Raw genomic sequence first — 19,226 nt, 5'->3', positions numbered from 1 at the left:
GATTCATACAATGAGCGCTATCTCCTCCCTCTATTTCCCGTTAGGTTCCTTCCTGGGGGCTAAGTCAGTACTTAACAGTTCTCTAGCTCAGAGTTGACACCTTTAGTTGCCACCTCTAAAGGAGTTGACACCTTCGCAAGAGCTTGCTGATTGGTCTGTAAGCCCATTCTCCGGGAGTATTTAAGGAGCCAGGATTCCGGAAGAAGGGAATTGCAGATTCTGCGGTGGAGCTGACTGGGGACGCTTGGACAAGAGAAGATTCGCAAGAACGGAAGGAAAAGCAGAGAAAAATCCTCCTCCCAGAGAAGGCTTATAATTGAGAGCAGACAGGACACTCCAATTTAGCGCCCAACGCGGGGAGCTGTGCTGGAGGCAGCAGCAGCAGCAGCGGCAGCAGCGGCAGCAGCAGCAGCAGCGGCAGCGGCAGCAGCAGCAGCAGCAGCAGCAGCAGCAGCAGCAGCAGCAGCAGCGGCGGCCTCAGAAGCAGCGGCAGCAGCAGCACTAGCAGAAGCGGCAGCGGCAGCAGCAGCCTCCTGAGGAGCTTAACATGGCGACGGGGGGGCCGGCGGCGGGGGGTCTGCGCGAGCAGCGGCGCTACGGCTTATCTGGCGGGAGCCTGGGCCAGGACAATCTCACCGTGGTGCACGTGAAGCTCACGGACACGGCGATCCGGGCGCTGGAGACCTACCAGAGCCACAAGCATGGAACTCCTTCCAGACCTTCCATTCAGTTCCAGGGATTCGAGGGGCTGCTCAGAATTCCCAAAAAGGATCGTCCAAAGGAAGTGCAGAACTTTAGCTTCTCCCTGTCCACCCCTGGCAAAGATCACCCTCAGGAAAGCTTTGAGTGCGTCAGCCAAACTGTCTCCACTTCTGGGGCCTCACAGCTCCACTGCCTGGGAGTTATTCAAGATCAAGTTACAGTCAGGGCAACAAAGGACTCCTCTCAAGTGCCAAGAGAAGGCAGGAGGCAGGCAGAAGAGGAATCCCGGAACCCAGGGACAAACGTTAGCAAAGCCGGCGGACCCATTGCAGGAAGAAGAGAAGAAATTGGGAAAGCGCCTCCAGCTGGGCCACAGGCAGCCCCCGAGAGAAAAAGGGCAGCTCCTATTGAGCCTGCACCTACCCTCCAGAAGACCCAGCTGAAGGACAGTGTTTCTGGGCGGCCCTACAGGGCCAGGGTGATTCACCTCCTGGCCCTGAAGACTTACAAGAAACCAGAACTCTTGGCTCGATTACAGAGAGATGGCGTTTCTCCAAAAGACAAGGACTCCCTCGGAGCCATCCTTCAACAGGTGGCCAAGCTGAATCCCAAGGACCTCTCTTATTCCTTAAAGGATTCTGTATTTCAAGAGCTCCAAAAAGATTGGCCGGGATACAATGAGACAGAGAGAGAGTCCCTGGAGTTAGTGCTATCGAGAAAATTGAATCCATCTCCCCAGAATGACTCGAGCACCAGCGCTTCAGAAGCTCCTCAACGTTCTAGGAAAGAGGCTGCGCCTTCTGCTTCTCAGAAACGCCTCTTGGATTCAGATTTCATAGATCCTTTAAGGAATAAAAAACCTCGGATATCTCACCTGACAAAGAGAGCTCATCCAACATGCAACGGTCATTTGAATTCTACCCTTCAAAAAAATGCTGGGGCTCCACCCCCACCCCCATCACCTCCTCCCTCTCCTCCTCCTCCTCCTCCTCCTCCTCCTCCTCCTCCTCCTCCAACTGCTGCCAGCCCAACTCCACCACCTCTTCCTTCAACCCACCTTCCAGTTTCAAATCCTCCTCAGACTGCAAAGTCTAGCTCCAAGTCCCCTAGCACTCCAGAAGGCAGGGGGACTCAAGATCTACCTATGGACAGCTGTAGTCCAAATGGTAGCATCTTTGAGCGCCAGCAGGACAAAGATACCTCTAGGACTTCTTTGGAAATCCCACCCCCTGATTCAATCCTGTCGAAGGGTGCAAAGCCCATGGAAGACAAGCATTCAATGGCACATAAAAAATCTAAAGAAAAATCTAAAAAACATAAGGAAAAGGACCCAATTCAAAAACAGCCCATTGAGGAAAAGGGGAAAGACCTTAAGACGAAAGAGGAAATTGCCAAGCTAAATAGCTCTAGTCTGGATTCAAATGATGGAGTTAAAGAGGTTGGCCCTACCTCCACTGACCCTTCATCAACTATTGAACTGCCAGATTACTTAATAAAATATATTGCTATTGGCTCACATGAGCAACGCCAGAATTATACAGATGACTTCAATACAGAGTATGATGAGTATAGAACTTTGCATGCCAGAATGGAGACGGTGGCCACAAGGTTTAGGAAACTTGATGCAAAACGTCAGCGTCTTTCTCCAGGCTCCAAAGAGTATCAGACTCTTCATGAAGAGGTCTTAAAAGAATATCAGAAGCTCAATCAGGCTAGTCCCAATTACCATGAAGAAAAATCCAGATGTGATTATCTTCATAACAAGTTGGCTCACATCAAAAGACTAATAGGTGAATTCGACCAACAGCACTAGACCTCTGCTTAGACCAGAAGATGTGAATAAACTTAAACTTATTTATTTAAAATTTCAAATGAATTGCTGGAAGATTCTAAAATATTGAAACTTGGCCATTTGAAAGTTTCATTATTAGCAAACTTTGGGTTACGTTTTTTTTTGATTTTGTAATTTTTTTACCACAATATTTCTTGTATTCATTTTTTCCAAATTTCCCCCTCTCTCCCTCTACTCCCTCCCCTAGATGACAGGCAATCCCACACATGTTAAATGTGTTAACAGCATATCCTAGATATAATATATGTGTGGAAAACCAAACTTCTTCTTGCACAGTAAGAATTGTATTCTGAAGGAACAAGTAACCTGGGTGGAAAGACAATAGTGCAAACAGTTTACACTAAACTCCCAGTGTTCCTTCTCTGGGTGTAGCTGTTTCTGTCCATCATTGCTCAACTGGAACTGAATCAGATCTTCTCTTTGTTGAAGATATCCACTTCAATCAGAATATTTCTCCATACAGTAGTATTGCTGTAGTGTACAGTGATCTCCTGGTTCTGCTCATTTCACTCAGCATCAGTTCATTGGAAGTCTCTCCAAGCCTCTCTATATTCACCCTGCTGGTCATTTCCTACAGAGCAATACTATTCCATAACATTCATATAGCATAATTCACCCAACTATTCTCCAATTGATGGGCATCCATTCAATTTCCATTTTCTACCCACTACAAATAGGGCTGCCACAAACATTTTGGCACATACAGGTCCCTTTCCATTCTTTAGTATTTCTTTGGGATATAAGCCCAGTAGTAGGACTGCTGAATCAAAGGGTATATACACACTTTCATAACTTTTGGGGCATAGTTCCAAATTGCTTTCCAGAATGGCTGGATTCTTTCACAACTCCACCAGCAAGGCCTCAGTGTCCCAGTTTTCCCGCATTCCCTCCAACATTCATTATGATCTTTTCCTGTCATCTTAGCCAAAATGACAGAAGTGTAGTGATATCTCAGAGTAATCTTAATTGGTATTTCTTTGATCAAGAGTGTTTTGGAACACTCTTTCATATGAATGGAAGTCGTTTCACTTTCATCATCTGAAATTTTTCTGTTCCTATCCTTTGACCATTTATCAATTGGGGAATGGTTTGATTTCTTATAAATTAGAGTCCGTTCTCTATATATTTTGGAAATGAGACCTTTATCAAAATCTTCATCGGTAAACATATTTTCCCAATTTGTTACTTCCCTTCTAATCTTGTTTGCATTAGTTTTTTTGTTTTGTTTTTTTGTTTTTGTTTTTTTTGTACAAAAGTTTTTTAATTTCATGTAATCAAAATCTTCTATTTTGTGATCAATAATGATCTCTAGTTCTACATTGGTCCTAAATTCCTTCCTTTTCCACAAGTCTGAGAGGTAAACTATCCTATATTCCTCTAATCTATTTATGATCTCATTCTTTATGCATAAATCATGGACTCATTTTGATCTTACCTTGGTATATGGTGTTAAGTGTGAGTCCATATCTAATTTCTGCCATACTAATTTCCATTTTTCCCAAGAGCTTTTTTCAAATAATGAATTCTTATCCCAAAAGTTGGTATCTTTGGGTTTGTCAAACTCTAGATTGCTATAGTTGTACACTATTTTGTCCTGTGAACCTAAGGTGTTCCAATGATCCACTAATCTATTTCTTAGCCAATAGCAAATTATTCCCTTAATCTGTTTCACGACTTTTATTGCCGAGGCTAGCATTTCTAATACATTATTGAATAGTAATGGTGATAGTGGGCAACCTTGTTTCACTTCTGATCTTACTGGGAAAGGTTCCAGGTTATCCCCATTACATATGATGCTTACTGATAGTTTTAAATATATGCTCCTGACTATTTTAAAGAATAGTCCATTTATTCCTATACCCTCAAGTGTTTTTAATAGGAATGGATGTTGTCTTTGGGGGATAAAGAAATATTTGATCCTGATTATTCTAAGGAATAGTCCATTTATTCCTATACTCTCAAGTGTTTTTTAGTAGGAATGGATGTTGTATTTTATCAAATGTTTTTTCTGCATCTCCTGACAAAGTCATATGGTTTTTATTAATTTGATTATTAATATGGTTAATTATACTAATAGTTATCCTAATATTAAACCAGCCCTGTATTCCTCGTGTGAATCCTACTTGATCATAGGGTATTATCCTGCGGATGATTTTCTGAAGTCTTTTTGCTAATATCTTATTTAAGATTTTAGCATCAATATTCATTAAGGAGATTGGTCTATTGTTTTCTTTCTGTTTTCAACCTTCCTTCATCCCCTCTTTTCCCAAATAGTTTATATAACATTGGGCTAATTGTTCTTTAAATGTTTGGTAGAAGTCACATGACAAAAACTGCTGAGAAAACTGGAAATTAGTATGGCAGAAACTAGGCATGGACCCACATTGAACACCCCATACTAAGATAAGAACAAAATGGGTCCGAGATTTAGGCATAAAGAACGAAATCATAAATAAAATGGAGGAACATGGGATGGTTTCCCTCTCGGACTTGTGGAGGAGGAAGGAGCTGTTGTCCAAGGGAGAACTAGAGACCAGTATTGATCACAAAATAGAAAATTTTGATGACGCCAAATTAAAAAGTTGCTGCACAAGCAAAACTAATGCCAACAAGATTAGAAGGGAAGTAACAAATTGGGTAAACATTTTTACAGTTAAAGGTTCTGATAAAGGGCTCATCTCCAAATTATACAGAGAATTGACTTGACTTTATAAGAAATCAAGCCATTCTCCAATTGATAAATGGTCAAAGGATATGAACAGACAATTTTCAGATGATGAAATTAAAACTATTTCCACTCATATGAAAGAGTGTTCCAAACCACGATTGGTCAGAGAAATGCAAATTAAGACAACTCTGAGATATCATTGGACACCTGTCAGATTGGCTAAGATGACAGGAACTAATAACGATGAACGTTGGAGGGGCTGTGGGAAAACTGGGACACTGATGCATTGTCGGTGGAGTTGTGAAAGAATCCAACCATTCTGGAGAGCAATGTGGAATTATACCCAAAAAGTTATCACAATGTGCATACCCTTTGACCCAGCACTGCTACTACTGGGCTTATATCCCAAGGATATACTAAAGAAGGGAAAGGTGTGCCAAAATGTTTCTGGCAGCCCTTGTCATAGTGGCTAAACCTGGAAAATGAATGGATGTCCATCAATTGGAGAATGGTTGGGTAAATTATGGTATATGAATGTTATGGAATATTATTGTTCTGTAAGAAATGACCAACTGGAGGAATAAGGAGAGGCTTGGAGAGACTTATATCAACTGATGCTGAGTGAAACGAGTAAAACGAGGGGATCATTATAAACTTCAACAATGATACTGAATGAGGATGTATTCTGATGGAAGTGGATATCTTCAACATAGAGAAGAGCTGATCCAATTCCAATTGGTCAATGATGGACAGAATCAGCTACACCCAGAGAAGGGACACTGGGAAATGAGTGTAAACTAGGAGCATTGGTTTTTGGTTTGGTTTGGTCTGGTTTGGTTTGGTTTCTCTTCCCAGATTATTTATACCTTGAGAATACAATCCTTCCTTTGCAACAACAACAGAATGGGGTTCTGCACATATATATTGTACCTAGGATATACTATAAGATATTTAAGATGTATGGGAATGCCTGCCATCTAGGGGAGAGGGTGGAGGGAAGGAGGGGGAAACCCGGAAGAAAAGGTAGGACAGGGGATAAGGTTGTAAAAAAAAAAAATTACCTATGCATATGTACTGTCAAAAATGTTATACTTATACAAACTTAAGAAACAAAAAAGAAGATGAAGATCTTCTTGATCTTGAAAAAAAAAAAATAAACCCATATTCTGGCTGGGCACTTAGGGTAAGGGGAATAGAGAGATTAGCATAATGGCTCCTTCCCTCGAGGAACTTGCATCTAATAGGAGAAATAAGCCTGAATAGGACAACTTGTTGGGAATAGGGTGAAGAGAATTCCTATTCTGGTAACAGTATGACTTAATGCCCTATAAGAACCCTTGTACTGAGATCTGGGGATTTTGTAAAGTTCAGATCATCTCATACATGCCATTTTTGACAAGTGGATGCCACTCATCAATTCAACGTGTATATACTAAGGACATACTTGTGTGCTAAGATTTGGCAACCCAAATTGAACATTTATCAAAAGTCTTCTAGCATCACATAGCATCACAAAGTTCTTTAAGCCCGGAGGGAATTGGAACAGCAAACAGCAGTGAAGCAAACTGCCTCTTTATTGGCACTTCATTGTGGAGCTAGCACATTTCCTTTTCTGTTCAGTTAGCCTAGTCCAAGATATGTCTTGTGAGAAAACTTTACTCAGTCAAGGGAATTGGGGGAAATCTCATTGCATTGTCTGAATCTAGACCTGCATGATCAGGAAACTAGATTATTAAGCCTAGACCTTAACTGAAAAGGTCGGTTATGTTGACCAGGGAACCTGGCCCATCACAGATTTATGCAAGGACTTTTCTCACATGGGTTCATCTTCATCAACCGGTATGTTTTATCTGAAAACTGGCCCCAATCTGGTCAGTTATCATTTCCATGGTTTTTGACTGTTCATAAACACTTGGAAGGGAGGAAGAGGACATCTCTTTTTCTTATTTTAGGGAATTGTATTTGTTTAATATCCCCCCCCAAAAATTTGGAACATCCTGAATCTTTACTCCAATTAGAAATCTGATTGCCTAATTTTGTATCCTGGTTAAGTGTTTAGTTTTTTTTTTTTTTTTTATTAATTCATCTTATTTGATTAATTGTTTTTAATCTGTCTCACTCTGTATTCAGGATCTATGGGCTGACTGATCAGTGGGGGATCCACTGACCTATTTATCATGCCTCATTTTATTTGGCTAATAAATCATACAGCTCAGCTTGACCCCTCAGCTATTTAATTAGCTTTCATAGACAGTTAAACATTTTCAGGTGTGGCCCACAATTACGACTGTCTGTTCCCTTCCTTTGAAGCACAGAAGAAAATATTGGCCAAAAATCATTTTATAATAGCAAAGAATTAGAAATTGAGGGGATGCCCTTTAGTTGGGGAATGGCTGAACAAGATGTAGTATAGGGTTGTGACAGAATACTATAGTGCTAGAAGAAATGACAAACACATTAGTTTGCAGATAACTTGGAAAGACTTCTATGACCTCATACAAAGTGAAGTGACTAAATTCAAGAGATCATTGTACACAGTAACAGCAATATCATGAAAAAAGATCAGCTGGAAAAGATTTAGCTATTCTTTAAGAAAATTGTTTTTGTACATTTTGTAACATTCCTTTAAAAAAAATGGAGTCGTAATTCTCTTCCTCTTTCTAAACCCTCCCCCACCTGTTGTGTTATCGATTATATATGTAAGGTCATGGAATACCTATTAACCGTGTTGCCTCCCCCCAAAAGAAAAGGCAAGTATAATAATAAAGTAAAACTAAACATACTTTAATCTTCACTCAGAGGTGGATAACATTTTCCTGAGGGGATCTTCATAGTCCTCTTTGATCATTGGATTGATTAGGGATCAATGATAAAAATGATTTTAAAAAAAGATTATCTATTTCTTTCATTGTTGACCATTCTGGCAATAATGCTTACTATGGATAATTTCTTCAGGTTCTGCTCATTTCATTTTTCCTTCCTTCATATCAGAGTGATTCATACAATGAGCGCTATCTCCTCCCTCTATTTCCCGTTAGGTTCCTTCCTGGGGGCTAAGTCAGTACTTAACAGTTCTCTAGCTCAGAGTTGACACCTTTAGTTGCCACCTCTAAAGGAGTTGACACCTTCGCAAGAGCTTGCTGATTGGTCTGTAAGCCCATTCTCCGGGAGTATTTAAGGAGCCAGGATTCCGGAAGAAGGGAATTGCAGATTCTGCGGTGGAGCTGACTGGGGACGCTTGGACAAGAGAAGATTCGCAAGAACGGAAGGAAAAGCAGAGAAAAATCCTCCTCCCAGAGAAGGCTTATAATTGAGAGCAGACAGGACACTCCAATTTAGCGCCCAACGCGGGGAGCTGTGCTGGAGGCAGCAGCAGCAGCAGCGGCAGCAGCAGCAGCAGCAGCAGCGGCCTCAGAAGCAGCGGCAGCAGCAGCAGCGGCCTCAGAAGCAGCGGCAGCAGCAGCACTAGCAGAAGCGGCAGCGGCAGCAGCAGCCTCCTGAGGAGCTTAACATGGCGACGGGGGGGCCGGCGGCGGGGGGTCTGCGCGAGCAGCGGCGCTACGGCTTATCTGGCGGGAGCCTGGGCCAGGACAATCTCACCGTGGTGCACGTGAAGCTCACGGACACGGCGATCCGGGCGCTGGAGACCTACCAGAGCCACAAGCATGGAACTCCTTCCAGACCTTCCATTCAGTTCCAGGGATTCGAGGGGCTGCTCAGAATTCCCAAAAAGGATCGTCCAAAGGAAGTGCAGAACTTTGGCTTCTCCCTGTCCACCCCTGGCAAAGATCACCCTCAGGAAAGCTTTGAGTGCGTCCGCCAAACTGTCTCCCCTTCTGGGGCCTCACAGCTCCACTGCCTGGGAGTTATTCAAGATCAAGTTACAGTCAGGGCAACAAAGGACTCCTCTCAAGTGCCAAGAGAAGGCAGGAGGCAGGCAGAAGAGGAATCCCGGAACCCAGGGACAAACGTTAGCAAAGCCGGCGGACCCATTGCAGGAAGAAGAGAAGAAATTGGGAAAGCGCCTCCAGCTGGGCCACAGGCAGCCCCCGAGAGAAAAAGGGCAGCTCCTATTGAGCCTGCACCTACCCTCCAGAAGACCCAGCTGAAGGACAGTGTTTCTGGGCGGCCCTACAGGGCCAGGGTGATTCACCTCCTGGCCCTGAAGACTTACAAGAAACCAGAACTCTTGGCTCGATTACAGAGAGATGGCGTTTCTCCAAAAGACAAGGACTCCCTCGGAGCCATCCTTCAACAGGTGGCCAAGCTGAATCCCAAGGACCTCTCTTATTCCTTAAAGGATTCTGTATTTCAAGAGCTCCAAAAAGATTGGCCGGGATACAATGAGACAGAGAGAGAGTCCCTGGAGTTAGTGCTATCGAGAAAATTGAATCCATCTCCCCAGAATGACTCGAGCACCAGCGCTTCAGAAGCTCCTCAACGTTCTAGGAAAGAGGCTGCGCCTTCTGCTTCTCAGAAACGCCTCTTGGATTCAGATTTCATAGATCCTTTAAGGAATAAAAAACCTCGGATATCTCACCTGACAAAGAGAGCTCATCCAACATGCAACGGTCATTTGAATTCTACCCTTCAAAAAAATGCTGGGGCTCCACCCCCACCCCCATCACCTCCTCCCTCTCCTCCTCCTCCTCCTCCTCCTACTCCTCCTCCTCCTCCTCCAACTGCTGCCAGCCCAACTCCACCACCTCTTCCTTCAACCCACCTTCCAGTTTCAAATCCTCCTCAGACTGCAAAGTCTAGCTCCAAGTCCCCTAGCACTCCAGAAGGCAGGGGGACTCAAGATCTACCTATGGACAGCTGTAGTCCAAATGGTAGCATCTTTGAGCGCCAGCAGGACAAAGATACCTCTAGGACTTCTTTGGAAATCCCACCCCCTGATTCAATCCTGTCGAAGGGTGCAAAGCCCATGGAAGACAAGCATTCAATGGCACATAAAAAATCTAAAGAAATATCTAAAAAACATAAGGAAAAGGACCCAATTCAAAAACAGCCCATTGAGGAAAAGGGGAAAGACCTTAAGACGAAAGAGGAAATTGCCAAGCTAAATAGCTCTAGTCTGGATTCAAATGATGGAGTTAAAGAGGTTGGCCCTACCTCCACTGACCCTTCATCAACTATTGAACTGCCAGATTACTTAATAAAATATATTGCTATTGGCTCACATGAGCAACGCCAGAATTATACAGATGACTTCAATACAGAGTATGATGAGTATAGAACTTTGCATGCCAGAATGGAGACGGTGGCCACAAGGTTTAGGAAACTTGATGCAAAACGTCAGCGTCTTTCTCCAGGCTCCAAAGAGTATCAGACTCTTCATGAAGAGGTCTTAAAAGAATATCAGAAGCTCAATCAGGCTAGTCCCAATTACCATGAAGAAAAATCCAGATGTGATTATCTTCATAACAAGTTGGCTCACATCAAAAGACTAATAGGTGAATTCGACCAACAGCACTAGACCTCTGCTTAGACCAGAAGATGTGAATAAACTTAAGCTTATTTATTTAAAATTTCAAATGAATTGCTGGAAGATTCTAAAATATTGAAACTTGGCCATTTGAAAGTTTCACTATTAGCAAACTTTGGGTTACGTTTTTTTTTTTTATTTTGTAATTTTTTTACCACAATATTTCTTGTATTCATTTTTTCCAAATTTCCCCCTCTCTCCCTCTACTCCCTCCCCTAGATGACAGGCAATCCCACACATGTTAAATGTGTTAACAGCATATCCTAGATACAATATATGTGTGGAAAACCAAACTTCTTCTTGCACAGTAAGAATTGTATTCTGAAGGAACAAGTAACCTGGGTGGAAAGACAATAGTGCAAACAGTTTACACTCAACTCCCAGTGTTCCTTCTCTGGGTGTAGCTGTTTCTGTCCATCATTGCTCAACTGGAACTGAATCAGATCTTCTCTTTGTTGAAGATATCCACTTCAATCAGAATATTTCTCCATACAGTAGTATTGCTGTAGTGTACAGTGATCTCCTGGTTCTGCTCATTTCACTCAGCATCAGTTCATTGGAAGTCTCTCCAAGCCTCTCTATATTCACCCTGCTGGTCATTTCCTACAGAGCAATACTATTCCATAACATTCATATAGCATAATTCACCCAACTATTCTCCAATTGATGGGCATCCATTCAATTTCCATTTTCTACCCACTACAAATAGGGCTGCCACAAACATTTTGGCACATACAGGTCCCTTTCCATTCTTTAGTATTTCTTTGGGATATAAGCCCAGTAGTAGGACTGCTGAATCAAAGGGTATATACACACTTTCATAACTTTTGGGGCATAGTTCCAAATTGCTTTCCAGAATGGCTGGATTCTTTCACAACTCCACCAGCAAGGCCTCAGTGTCCCAGTTTTCCCGCATTCCCTCCAACATTCATTATGATCTTTTCCTGTCATCTTAGCCAAAATGACAGAAGTGTAGTGATATCTCAGAGTAATCTTAATTGGTATTTCTTTGATCAAGAGTGTTTTGGAACACTCTTTCATATGAATGGAAGTCGTTTCACTTTCATCATCTGAAATTTTTCTGTTCCTATCCTTTGACCATTTATCAATTGGGGAATGGTTTGATTTCTTATAAATTAGAGTCCGTTCTCTATATATTTTGGAAATGAGACCTTTATCAAAATCTTCATCGGTAAACATATTTTCCCAATTTGTTACTTCCCTTCTAATCTTGTTTGCATTAGTTTTTTTGTTTTGTTTTTTTGTTTTTGTTTTTTTTGTACAAAAGTTTTTTAATTTCATGTAATCAAAATCTTCTATTTTGTGATCAATAATGATCTCTAGTTCTACATTGGTCCTAAATTCCTTCCTTTTCCACAAGTCTGAGAGGTAAACTATCCTATATTCCTCTAATCTATTTATGATCTCATTCTTTATGCATAAATCATGGACTCATTTTGATCTTACCTTGGTATATGGTGTTAAGTGTGAGTCCATATCTAATTTCTGCCATACTAATTTCCATTTTTCCCAACAGCTTTTTTCAAATAATGAATTCTTATCCCAAAAGTTGGTATCTTTGGGTTTGTCAAACTCTAGATTGCTATAGTTGTACACTATTTTGTCCTGTGAACCTAAGGTGTTCCAATGATCCACTAATCTATTTCTTAGCCAATAGCAAATTATTCCCTTAATCTGTTTCACGACTTTTATTGCCGAGGCTAGCATTTCTAATACATTATTGAATAGTAATGGTGATAGTGGGCAACCTTGTTTCACTTCTGATCTTACTGGGAAAGGTTCCAGGTTATCCCCATTACATATGATGCTTACTGATAGTTTTAAATATATGCTCCTGACTATTTTAAAGAATAGTCCATTTATTCCTATACCCTCAAGTGTTTTTAATAGGAATGGATGTTGTCTTTTGGGGATAAAGAAATATTTGATCCTGATTATTCTAAGGAATAGTCCATTTATTCCTATACTCTCAAGTGTTTTTTAGTAGGAATGGATGTTGTATTTTATCAAATGTTTTTTCTGCATCTCCTGACAAAGTCATATGGTTTTTATTAATTTGATTATTAATATGGTTAATTATACTAATAGTTATCCTAATATTAAACCAGCCCTGTATTCCTCGTGTGAATCCTACTTGATCATAGGGTATTATCCTGCGGATGATTTTCTGAAGTCTTTTTGCTAATATCTTATTTAAGATTTTAGCATCAATATTCATTAAGGAGATTGGTCTATTGTTTTCTTTCTGTTTTCAACCTTCCTTCATCCCCTCTTTTCCCAAATAGTTTATATAACATTGGGCTAATTGTTCTTTAAATGTTTGGTAGAAGTCACATGACAAAAACTGCTGAGAAAACTGGAAATTAGTATGGCAGAAACTAGGCATGGACCCACATTGAACACCCCATACTAAGATAAGAACAAAATGGGTCCGAGATTTAGGCATAAAGAACGAAATCATAAATAAAATGGAGGAACATGGGATGGTTTCCCTCTCGGACTTGTGGAGGAGGAAGGAGCTGTTGTCCAAGGGAGAACTAGAGACCAGTATTGATCACAAAATAGAAAATTTTGATGACGCCAAATTAAAAAGTTGCTGCACAAGCAAAACTAATGCCAACAAGATTAGAAGGGAAGTAACAAATTGGGTAAACATTTTTACAGTTAAAGGTTCTGATAAAGGGCTCATCTCCAAATTATACAGAGAATTGACTTGACTTTATAAGAAATCAAGCCATTCTCCAATTGATAAATGGTCAAAGGATATGAACAGACAATTTTCAGATGATGAAATTAAAACTATTTCCACTCATATGAAAGAGTGTTCCAAACCACGATTGGTCAGAGAAATGCAAATTAAGACAACTCTGAGATATCATTGGACACCTGTCAGATTGGCTAAGATGACAGGAACTAATAACGATGAACGTTGGAGGGGCTGTGGGAAAACTGGGACACTGATGCATTGTCGGTGGAGTTGTGAAAGAATCCAACCATTCTGGAGAGCAATGTGGAATTATACCCAAAATGTTATCACAATGTGCATACCCTTTGACCCAGCACTGCTACTACTGGGCTTATATCCCAAGGATATACTAAAGAAGGGAAAGGTGTGCCAAAATGTTTCTGGCAGCCCTTGTCATAGTGGCTAAACCTGGAAAATGAATGGATGTCCATCAATTGGAGAATGGTTGGGTAAATTATGGTATATGAATGTTATGGAATATTATTGTTCTGTAAGAAATGACCAACTGGAGGAATACGGAGAGGCTTGGAGAGACTTATATCAACTGATGCTGAGTGAAACGAGTAAAACGAGGGGATCATTATAAACTTCAACAATGATACTGAATGAGGATGTATTCTGATGGAAGTGGATATCTTCAACATAGAGAAGAGCTGATCCAATTCCAATTGGTCAATGATGGACAGAATCAGCTACACCCAGAGAAGGGACACTGGGAAATGAGTGTAAACTAGGAGCATTGGTTTTTGGTTTGGTTTGGTCTGGTTTGGTTTGGTTTCTCTTCCCAGATTATTTATACCTTGAGAATACAATCCTTCCTTTGCAACAACAACAGAATGGGGTTCTGCACATATATATTGTACCTAGGATATACTATAAGATATTTAAGATGTATGGGAATGCCTGCCATCTAGGGGAGAGGGTGGAGGGAAGGAGGGGGAAACCCGGAAGAAAAGGTAGGACAGGGGATAAGGTTGTAAAAAAAAAAATTACCTATGCATATGTACTGTCAAAAATGTTATACTTATAAAAACTTAAGAAACAAAAAAGAAGATGAAGATCTTCTTGATCTTGAAAAAAAAATAAATAAACCCATATTCTGGCTGGGCACTTAGGGTAAGGGGAATAGAGAGATTAGCATAATGGCTCCTTCCCTCAAGGAACTTGCATCTAATAGGAGAAATAAGCCTGAATAGCACAACTTGTTGGGAATAGGGTGAAGAGAATTCCTATTCTGGTAACAATATGACTTAATGCCCTATAAGAACCCTTGTACTGAGATCTGGGGATTTTGTAAAGTTCAGATCATCTCATACATGCCATTTTTGACAAGTGGATGCCACTCATCAATTCAACGTGTATATACTAAGGACATACTTGTGTGCTAAGATTTGGCAACCCAAATTGAACATTTATCAAAAGTCTTCTAGCATCACATAGCATCACAAAGTTCTTTAAGCCCGGAGGGAATTGGAACAGCAAACAGCAGTGAAGCAAACTGCCTCTTTATTGGCACTTCATTGTGGAGCTAGCACATTTCCTTTTCTGTTCAGTTAGCCTAGTCCAAGATATGTCTTGTGAGAAAACTTTACTCAGTCAAGGGAATTGGGGGAAATCTCATTGCATTGTCTGAATCTAGACCTGCATGATCAGGAAACTAGATTATTAAGCCTAGACCTTAACTGAAAAGGTCGGTTATGTTGACCAGGGAACCTGGCCCATCACAGATTTATGCAAGGACTTTTCTCACATGGGTTCATCTTCATCAACCGGTATGTTTTATCTGAAAACTGGCCCCAATCTGGTCAGTCAGTTATCATTTCCATGTTTTTTGACTGTTCACAAACACTTGGAAGGGAGGAAGAAGACATCTCTTTTTCTGATTTTAGGGAATTGTATTTGTTAAATATCCCCCCCACAAATTGGAACATCCTTACTCTTTACTCCAATTAGAAATCTGATTGCCTAATTTTGTATCCTGGTTAAGTGTTTAGTTTTTTTTTTTTATTAATTCATCTTATTTGATTAATTGTTTTTAATCTGTCTCACTCTGTATTCAGGATCTATGGGCTGACTGATCAGTGGGGGATCCACTGACCTATTTATCATGCCTCATTTTATTTGGCTAATAAATCATACAGCTCAGCTTGACCCCTCAGCTATTTAATTAGCTTTCATAGACAGTTAAACATTTTCAGGTGTGGCCCACAATTACGACTGTCTGTTCCCTTCCTTTGAAGCACAGAAGAAAATATTGGCCAAAAATCATTTTATAATAGCAAAGAATTAGAAATTGAGGGGATGCCCTTTAGTTGGGGAATGGCTGAACAAGATGTAGTATAGGGTTGTGATAGAATACTATAGTGCTAGAAGAAATGACAAACACATTAGTTTGCAGATAACTTGGAAAGACTTCTATGACCTCATACAAAGTGAAGTGACTAAATTCAAGAGATCATTGTACACAGTAACAGCAATATCATGAAAAAAGATCAGCTGGAAAAGATTTAGCTATTCTTGAAGAAAATTGTTTTTGTACATTTTGTAACATTCCTTTAAAAAAATGGAGTCGTAATTCTCTTCCTCTTTCTAAACCCTCCCCCACCTGTTGTGTTATCGATTATATATGTAAGGTCATGGAATACCTATTAACCGTGTTGCCTCCCCCCAAAAGAAAAGGCAAGTATAATAATAAAGTAAAACTAAACATACTTTAATCTTCACTCAGAGGTGGATAACATTTTCCTAAGGGGATCTTCATAGTCCTCTTTGATCATTGGATTGATTAGGGATCAATGATAAAAATGATTTTAAAAAAAGATTATCTATTTCTTTCATTGTTGACCATTCTGGCAATAATGCTTACTATGGATAATTTCTTCAGGTTCTGCTCATTTCATTTTTCCTTCCTTCATATCAGAGTGATTCATACAATGAGCGCTATCTCCTCCCTCTATTTCCCGTTAGGTTCCTTCCTGGGGGCTAAGTCAGTACTTAACAGTTCTCTAGCTCAGAGTTGACACCTTTAGTTGCCACCTCTAAAGGAGTTGACACCTTCGCAAGAGCTTGCTGATTGGTCTGTAAGCCCATTCTCCGGGAGTATTTAAGGAGCCAGGATTCCGGAAGAAGGGAATTGCAGATTCTGCGGTGGAGCTGACTGGGGACGCTTGGACAAGAGAAGATTCGCAAGAACGGAAGGAAAAGCAGAGAAAAATCCTCCTCCCAGAGAAGGCTTATAATTGAGAGCAGACAGGACACTCCAATTTAGCGCCCAACGCGGGGAGCTGTGCTGGAGGCAGCAGCAGCAGCAGAGGCAGCAGCAGCAGCAGCGGCCTCAGAAGCAGCGGCAGCAGCAGCAGCAGCAGCGGCCTCAGAAGCAGCGGCAGCAGCAGCACTAGCAGAAGCGGCAGCGGCAGCAGCAGCCTCCTGAGGAGCTTAACATGGCGACGGGGGGGCCGGCGGCGGGGGGTCTGCGCAAGCAGCGGCGCTACGGCTTATCTGGCGGGAGCCTGGGCCAGGACAATCTCACCGTGGTGCACGTGAAGCTCACGGACACGGCGATCCGGGCGCTGGAGACCTACCAGAGCCACAAGCATGGAACTCCTTCCAGACCTTCCATTCAGTTCCAGGGATTCGAGGGGCTGCTCAGAATTCCCAAAAAGGATCGTCCAAAGGAAGTGCAGAACTTTAGCTTCTCCCTGTCCACCCCTGGCAAAGATCACCCTCAGGAAAGCTTTGAGTGCGTCCGCCAAACTGTCTCCACTTCTGGGGCCTCACAGCTCCACTGCCTGGGAGTTATGCAAGATCAAGTTACAGTCAGGGCAACAAAGGACTCCTCTCAAGTGCCAAGAGAAGGCAGGAGGCAGGCAGAAGAGGAATCCCGGAACCCAGGGACAAACGTTAGCAAAGCCGGCGGACCCATTGCAGGAAGAAGAGAAGAAATTGGGAAAGCGCCTCCAGCTGGGCCACAGGCAGCCCCCGAGAGAAAAAGGGCAGCTCCTATTGAGCCTGCACCTACCCTCCGGAAGACCCAGCTGAAGGACAGTGTTTCTGGGCGGCCCTACAGGGCCAGGGTGATTCACCTCCTGGCCCTGAAGACTTACAAGAAACCAGAACTCTTGGCTCGATTACAGAGAGATGGCGTTTCTCCAAAAGACAAGGACTCCCTCGGAGCCATCCTTCAACAGGTGGCCAAGCTGAATCCCAAGGACCTCTCTTATTCCTTAAAGGATTCTGTATTTCAAGAGCTCCAAAAAGATTGGCCGGGATACAATGAGACAGAGAGAGAGTCCCTGGAGTTAGTGCTATCGAGAAAATTGAATCCATCTCCCCAGAATGACTCGAGCACCAGCGCTTCAGAAGCTCCTCAACGTTCTAGGAAAGAGGCTGCGCCTTCTGCTTCTCAGAAACGCCTCTTGGATTCAGATTTCATAGATCCTTTAAGGAATAAAAAACCTCGGATATCTCACCTGACAAAGAGAGCTCATCCAACATGCAACGGTCATTTGAATTCTACCCTTCAAAAAAATGCTGGGGCTCCACCCCCACCCCCATCACCTCCTCCCTCTCCTCCTCCTCCTCCTCCTCCTCCTCCTCCTCCTCCTCCTCCAACTGCTGCCAGCCCAACTGCACCACCTCTTCCTTCAACCCACCTTCCAGTTTCAAATCCTCCTCAGACTGCAAAGTCTAGCTCCAAGTCCCCTAGCACTCCAGAAGGCAGGGGGACTCAAGATCTACTATGGACAGCTGTAGTCCAAATGGTAGCATCTTTGAGCGCCAGCAGGACAAAGATACCTCTAGGACTTCTTTGGAAATCCCACCCCCCTGATTCAATCCTGTCGAAGGGTGCAAAGCCCATGGAAGACAAGCATTCAATGGCACATAAAAAATCTAAAGAAATATCTAAAAAACATAAGGAAAAGGACCCAATTCAAAAACAGCCCATTGAGGAAAAGGGGAAAGACCTTAAGACGAAAGAGGAAATTGCCAAGCTAAATAGCTCTAGTCTGGATTCAAATGATGGAGTTAAAGAGGTTGGCCCTACCTCCACTGACCCTTCATCAACTATTGAACTGCCAGATTACTTAATAAAATATATTGCTATTGGCTCACATGAGCAACGCCAGAATTATACAGATGACTTCAATACAGAGTATGATGAGTATAGAACTTTGCATGCCAGAATGGAGACGGTGGCCACAAGGTTTAGGAAACTTGATGCAAAACGTCAGCGTCTTTCTCCAGGCTCCAAAGAGTATCAGACTCTTCATGAAGAGGTCTTAAAAGAATATCAGAAGCTCAATCAGGCTAGTCCCAATTACCATGAAGAAAAATCCAGATGTGATTATCTTCATAACAAGTTGGCTCACATCAAAAGACTAATAGGTGAATTCGACCAACAGCACTAGACCTCTGCTTAGACCAGAAGATGTGAATAAACATAAGCTTATTTATTTAAAATTTCAAATGAATTGCTGGAAGATTCTAAAATATTGAAACTTGGCCATTTGAAAGTTTCACTATTAGCAAACTTTGGGTTACGTTTTTTTTTTTTATTTTGTAATTTTTTTACCACAATATTTCTTGTATTCATTTTTTCCAAATTTCCCCCTCTCTCCCTCTACTCCCTCCCCTAGATGACAGGCAATCCCACACATGTTAAATGTGTTAACAGCATATCCTAGATACAATATATGTGTGGAAAACCAAACTTCTTCTTGCACAGTAAGAATTGTATTCTGAAGGAACA

General features: G+C 41.8%; 3 pseudogenes; all 3 read left to right on the top strand.

Moving 5' to 3' along the window:
- The first annotated feature begins 547 nt into the window (after nt 1-547).
- On the top strand, nt 548-2,515 carry LOC141543828 (RNA polymerase II elongation factor ELL2 pseudogene; annotated as a pseudogene).
- A 6,218-nt stretch (nt 2,516-8,733) lies between these two features.
- Nucleotides 8,734-10,701, top strand: LOC141543827 (RNA polymerase II elongation factor ELL2 pseudogene; annotated as a pseudogene).
- A 6,216-nt stretch (nt 10,702-16,917) lies between these two features.
- LOC141543826 (RNA polymerase II elongation factor ELL2 pseudogene) lies at nt 16,918-18,885 on the top strand (annotated as a pseudogene).
- The last annotated feature ends 341 nt before the right edge of the window (nt 18,886-19,226 follow it).

The sequence above is a fragment of the Sminthopsis crassicaudata genome, chromosome 5 (genome assembly GCF_048593235.1).
Source record: "Sminthopsis crassicaudata isolate SCR6 chromosome 5, ASM4859323v1, whole genome shotgun sequence".
Classification (NCBI taxonomy): domain Eukaryota; kingdom Metazoa; phylum Chordata; class Mammalia; order Dasyuromorphia; family Dasyuridae; genus Sminthopsis; species Sminthopsis crassicaudata.
The sequence above is the reverse complement of the archived record's forward strand: the minus strand, read 5'-3'. Positions and strand labels throughout refer to the sequence as shown.